We start from the raw sequence: 7,149 nt of genomic DNA, 5'->3' as shown, positions 1-7,149 counted from the left end.
TGCGTGGGTAAACCCTTCCCATCAAACGGCGTGAAGTTAATTAGACTGAACTTCGCCGGATAGGGGATTGATTCCCATTCTCGCGGGTATGGACAAGGAATGCCCGTTTTCTTCATCTCTTGAGCGAAAATCAACGTATTGATTTTGCTCTCAAGATTTTTTATCTTTAGGTTTTCACCTGAGTCTTCATCAGCATTCTCGTTACCACCCCCTGCATTAACGGGAGGATTAGTGGCATTGTGAACTTCATTCGCATTCGTATCCTCATCTTCTTGATGAACCTGGTTACGACGACTTGGTTCGCCTTGCTGGTTCGCCAGTGCTTGAATTTGTTGCTCATGCATTTCTCTCATATTCTGTATGGCCATCTGCATTTCGAGCTTGAAGCTCTCTTGTTGCTTAGCCATGGCTTCTTCAAGCATCTTGGCTTCTTGTTCCGCGCTTATCATCAGTGACTCGCGGGGTTGTCCCTCGCTGGATACTGTGTTGTCTGATGCGATAGCAGAGCAGGAATCCGATTCTTCATCTTCTGACGGTAATCTTGTCCGAACCCTACCATATGTTCCTCGTATGATGGCTCCAGACTGTAGACGGGTCATCCGCCGGGGTACTTCCAGAATCGACTCGGGATTATCCTGTGTTGACGTCCCTTTGCTGGTCATATTAGTGGTGACCCTCAGAAATTCTCCATCTTCAACTACCCTTCTTCTTTGTCGGAAAGGCCTAGTCCTTGGTTTTGGCGTTTCGGTACTGAGCCTTTCGAAGACCGAAACTCTTTCAAGGACCGTCTTGATGCAGTTGCACTCAGACAATACTGCCCGAATGAGTTTGGAACAGGGACACTGAGTTTCTAGTCCTCGAGGACTCCTCTTCCTGGTTTTCCTCGTACCACCAACACTATAGTACAACTCGTCGGCTTAACAGTCGGAGTAATCTATCGTGTGTTGGCATGACTTCTCAGGTATAACGTCGTCATCATCAGACGACAACGTTTCCTTCTGAGGGCGAACTGCCTTCTTTGGGCTCTCAAGAGTCACGCGCCTCGAGACATGAATTTTTGGGCGTGAATTCTCAGCGGGCTCTTGGACTTCGATGCGCAAATTAGTGCGCGCAGCTACCTTGAGCTCCTTGTCATGTTGGAGGTGACGGCGACCCCTAGCATGTTGAGTCGTTCGGGGCTTCTTTATCGGGCCCAAACATTCTTGAACTGGAGCTTTGCATCGTCCATCGGGAAGCGGACCGAGGCGCTCCAAAACTGACTTCTTTCTTCGGGATGATTCCGCGGGATCTCCCGGAGTAGTTACTGGGATTACCGGCGACTTTGGTTGATTCGCCGGAGGTTGACCTTGCTTCGAAGGCTGCAACGATTGTGCCTTAGCCTGAATCGCCGCTTCAGACTTTGGCCTCCATACTTGGCAGGTTGGTGGCGGCTTCTTGGCCACTTCCTTCTGCAGTCTTCTACGGGCTTCTTGGACTTGAGCCCGTGCCTGCGCTGACATTGCACGGCGCTTGCGAATGCGCTCCTCAAGTGTCGAACGGTTCCGTTTGACACGGACCCATTCGTTCGTTGGCGGCTTGGAGGAGTCGCCATTCATCGGTCGTTGAGGCTGTTTGCCTCTCCTGTTCTTCAGATCCGCATTGTAGCAGATTCCATCGGTGGACTCCATCGCTTTGGCGAATTCTTTGGCCAAGCGTTGGCGTTGCCTTTGGCAGGCTCTCTTTGAGAGAGTCACCGCTCCTTTGGTGACGGAGGAATTGGTTGGAACCAGCTTGATCTGGTTGGAGGTTGGTGGAGCCTCACCCGACGCAGCTTTGGTGTCAATCGGGGTGAGATCATCGTTGGTAGCTTCAACTTCTTCGTACCAACGTACCTTTCTCCTGGAGGAGAACTTATTGGACTTGCGGGGGGAGGTCGATCTGGACGAGGATGACAGATACTCCTCGAACTTCTGTTGATCGAATTCATATTCGACCTCCTCTTCGACCGGGATCGAGATCCGCCGCTGTGACGCATCGATCTCTGCAGCGAGATCGTTGGCTCTGTGGGTTTTTTGCCAACGCCGGGGTTAGTCCGTGGACCACCGCGCGATCTAGATCCGGTCGGATCTACACGATTTGACGGGTGTTATCTCACTAAGGAAATAACAGCCGGGGGGTACTATTTCACCAAGGAAATAATAGCCTTTAGTTCTCGGGATCAAAGGCCAAGCTTTGATCCGGAGTATTACTTCGTGTAGATCTCAGATCTGGTTTCTCTCTCTCAAACTCCTACCTTTTGTGACATGGATGCTCGCCAAGAACCAGATCTGAATGTCCAAGTCTTCAAGTCTTCAAAACTCCAAGCTCAGTTATCAATTCGGCAGAGTTTCGGCTCCAAAAGTTCCAACCTCCCAAAATGAGCACTCAAGGGTCTATTTATAGGCTCTCAGATCTGTGCTTTGGCACAGATCTGGGTCGGCCACCCATAGGTGGCTCGGCCACCCATGGGTGGCTCGGCCATGTGGCCGAGCCACCCCTTGTGGCCCGGCTTTGGCCGGCCACCTGGTAGTTCGACTTCGGCCGAGTCACCCGCGGTGTAGGCCACCGTTGCTGTCCGCTGTCCGGTTCTGCGGTTTATCTGAGCTTCGTCGCTGATCTGGACTCTGATTTGTTGATCTGAATCCTGATTTGGCAGTAAATCCGCCTTGGCGTTCGAGTTCGAATCCGTTCTACGGTCGGATGACTCGTTGACTTCCCGAACCGTTAGCTTGATTCCGCACGCGAATGGATGCATTCCGTTGGTTGCGTGCGATTCGTTAACCTCGTCGCCTCATTAATCCGCTTCGTTGCGTGTCACTTGGCTTCGGTGTTATGAACTGACGCTCGTGTTTGGATAAGTCACCCGATGGTTCGTCGGTTTGTGCCGAGCTGTGCTAAGGGACCTATAAGCAATTTTATACGCCTACAGTACCTAGGAGTCATCTCCGGTAATGAGCCTCTGATGGTACGGTCCTTCGTTGGCACTCTTCGTAGAGCCGCCTTCTTATCGGGAAGTTCCTTGAAGAACATTACACTTAATATTCTAGAGGATAACCCAAAATCATTTTCACCACCAAAATCCCTCACTGATCAATTTCAATTGACAGTGAGTCCACCAAAAATGTCTTTCCGGCCCTCTTGACTCTTTCCATGAACAAGAGGCCCACTTTCAGTTCAGATTCCCCTTTCGATAAACGAAAGAACTCCATTCTTTTTCTCTTTGGTTAAGCCTTCTCATGGTTATAACCGAAGTTGAAATTTTACTTCGATAAACGAAAAACTCATCTTCAGATTAGATAACCAGTCCTATAAAAGGTAAGTTTATCTAGATCTTCCAGATTCTCGGAGTGGAGATCCCACATCTAGTTTCTTTTACCCTGGAAATAGAATATAAAATTCTTCCTTTCCAAAATCAAGGAATAGAATATAAAATTCTTTCTTCCTTGTATTCGGGTTCGCCTTCACCCTAAAAGAAGACCGGGAAACAGAATATAAAATTCTTCCTTTCCCGCACCAACCTTTTCCAAGAATTTGCCAATCTAGGATTCATCCTAGGAAGTTTATCCCGAATCCTAAGCAGGGATAAGTCTGTGCCTAACACGTGCTGCCGATTTAGTCTTTCTCCGTAGAAAAAGACACCAGAGTTCGATTCTGGGGTATTTTATCCCGAAGCCTAAGTAGGGATAAGTCTGCGCCTAACACGCGCTGCCGGTTTAGTCTTTCTCCGTAGAAAAAGACACCAGAGTTCGATTCTGGGGTATTCTATCCTGAAACCTAAGCAGGGATAAGCCTGCGCTTAACCCGCGCTGCCGGTTAGTTCTTAACCGTTAAAAAGAACATCCGCCTATATATTCAACATTGTGGCAGGTTGTTATTAATAACACCAAAATCCATGCCTTACACGCGTGGGGAATTTTATCCCGAAGCCTAAGTAGGGATAAGCCAGCATCTAACACACGTTACCGGGTAGCCTATTCCCATGACAATGGCAAAGTCTACGTATTCGAAATCGTAGCACCAAGTCTAAGAGAATTCACTCTCTTAGCACAACGTCACATGCAGAACGGATTTAGACAATCCGCATGCTAGCCCGACTCAAACGGTAGTCGGTAAAGGCTAATCAAATCCGTTGAAGGCTGGGGGTTAGCCAAAAATCCTAAAGTCAACGCCTAACACGCGTCGCCGGGTAGTCTATTCCCGTGAGAAAGACGAAGTCTATATATTCAATATCGTAGCACTAAGAGCGTTAACTCTCTTAGCACAACGTCACATGCGGAACGGATTTAGACAATCCGCATGCTAGCCCGACTCAAACGGTAGTCGGTAAAGGCTTATCAAACCCGTTGATGGCTGAGGGTTTGCCAAAAATCCTATAAATACGCGAGTCACTGACGCACCAGCCCCATTAGTTGGTTTCGTGACTTAGACATCCAACAAATTCAGGATAAAATCCACACGTGCAGATGAATCAGCTTTAATAGTTGGTCCTGCAGCTCCATATTTTGGACCGCCATGCTCCAATACCTCAAGAGATTAAGCTGTGTATACTCCAACAAACGTCAAGCGATCCGAAACCCTAGGGTCAACGCCGGTCAACACGTAACCCTAGGTCAACACCAGTCAACACGTTACAATCAAACAGTCAACGTACGACGTTCGAAACCCTAGGGTCAATGCCGGTCAACACGTAACCCTAGGTCAACGCCTATCAATGCGTTGCAATGAAAGAATCAATACTCCGAAAAGTATACGAGTATAAACTGCTTCTTAACACTCCAATAAGGTATATGAGTATAAACTATTCCCTATTATTGTTTGAGAAGTTTTTGGAGAATATTTTTCTAAAAATATTCTTAAGGATAAGTCAACAACACTACGCCGGATAACGCGTCGCAAATAAAGACTCAACGTCAACGATCGATGGTCGGTTCTATGTTAAAAGATCAGAAAATCAGGAATCGACTTCAAGTTCAAAATTCCAACAACGGTCAGACAATAAATGCAGCACCAGAACCCTTACGGACATTCGACAAAGCACCGAATAGCCTGAAGGATTGAAAGAATCAAGAACAGAAGCCATTCCAAGGTCCCGTTACACCGACTGAAGGTTGGGACAATCATATCCAAAGTATTCCAGACTCTTCTATAAAAGAACGAGACTGAAATACTTTGGAGGGGGTATCTGTAGGTGTATAAAACTGCTTATGGGTCCCTTAACACAGCTTGGCATGACAATTCGACAAACCAACGAACCATCGGGTGACGTATCTAAACACGAGCGTTAATCTGCAACACCGAAGCCAAGTGACACGCAACGAAGCGGATTAACGAGGCGACGAGGCTAACGAACCGCACGCAAACAACAGAATACATCCACTCGTGTGCGGAATTAAGCTAACGGTTCGGCGAGTCAACGAGTCATCCAACGGTATAACGGATTCGAACTCGAACTCCAAGGCGGATTTACTGCCAAATCGGGATCCGGACTGCCAAATCAGAGCAACGGATTCGAACTCGAACTCCAAGGCGGATTTACTGCCAAATCGGGATCCGGACTGCCAAATCAGAGCTCAGATCAATGACGAGGCGGATTTACTGCCAAATCAGGATCCGGACTACCAAATCAGAGTTCAGATCAACGACGAAGCGGATTTACTGCCATATCGGGATCCAGACTGCCAAATCAGAGTCCAGATCAATAATAAAACTCGGATAAACCGCAAAACCGGACAACAGACACAACGGCGAACACCCGGCCAAAACCAAGCCACCCGAGGAAGGCTTCGGATTTTATTGTAGGCGTATAAAACTGCCTATAGGTCCCTACGAACGGCTCAGTGCTAAGAAAAGATGATGAACGTCATAATCTAAGTCACAGGAGCTTGATTAATATCGACAAACACATGAAGTGGGTTGACGAACTATGTGAAGCAACGGAGTTTCAGAATAATGAGGATACGAACGGATCGGGAGCCCCGTGTCACTTACAAAAGACGAAATACCCTTCGTGTCTCATTTATTCCACAGATGATCTAATCATTGGAGCTTATAGAACTCCTCATCGTCTTTCCAACGCAATTTGAATCACTTAAATCCGAGTTCGGATGAAAAAGTTATGGCGAAAATGGACAAGTGTGCAAAACAAAATGTCTCGGCCCGAGCCGAGACACCCAAAGGTGTCTCGGAACTTGTGGAGCTGTTTTGACCATGATCCCATTTGAATCTGAAGAAACTTAAAACATGAAAGTTGTAGATCTATTTGTCATATTTCCAATGCATCTTGGATCAGGTCATTTGGAGATCATACGAGAAAGTTATGTTCAAAATACCCGAGACACTCACAAGTGTCTCGGCCTGGCCGAGCCACCTGGCCGAGCCAGCTCGGATCTGGGCCCTGATCTGGGCCCAGATCCGCTTTCAATGCCTATAAATAGAGGGCTGTAGGCTCATTTTCAAAAGGTTAGAAAATTTGGAGAGACGAAGCCCTGCTGGATTCAAGACTCAGAACTTAAAAAGATCCAAGCTTTGGGACTTCGAGGACTTGTTCATCCAGATCTGGTGCTCGGCGATCGTCAACGCCAAATAAGGCAGGTGTTCGAGAGGACCGGATCTCAGATCTACGCAGGCATACTCCGGATCAAAGCTTGGCCTTTGATCCCGAGATTTGGACGATTATTTCCTTGGTGAACTAATCCTCCCCGGCTATTATTTCCTTGGTGAAATAATACCCGTCGTACTGCGTAGATCCGACCGGATCTAGATCTCGCGGTAGTCCACGGATAAACCCTGGCGTTGGCAAAGAACCCACATAAAGCGAGCGACCGTAAAACAGGAGCTCGCGATCTGTTCACAAGGAGAAAGTTGTAATTTTTCTTAAGGAGAAAGTTGTAATCTTTTTCTTTATTTTTGATTTCGTTGTAACCGGATCTTATAAAAAGACCGGATCTTTGTAACTCAAAAAGTTGTTATTTAAAGATAGCAATGGAATTAATAATGAAGAGAATACTATTTTCCCCGCGAACCAATCTGGCGACCATCAGGTATAAATAGGCCATGTGTTGTTCATTTGAAAAGGTTGGATTTTTTGGAGGCGAAGCCCTGCTGGATTGAAGACTCAGATCTAAAAAAGAT

Source organism: Asparagus officinalis, chromosome 10 (genome assembly GCF_001876935.1).
Source record: "Asparagus officinalis chromosome 10, Aspof.V1, whole genome shotgun sequence".
Taxonomy (NCBI): Eukaryota; Viridiplantae; Streptophyta; class Magnoliopsida; order Asparagales; family Asparagaceae; genus Asparagus; species Asparagus officinalis.
The sequence above is the reverse complement of the archived record's forward strand: the minus strand, read 5'-3'. Positions refer to the sequence as shown.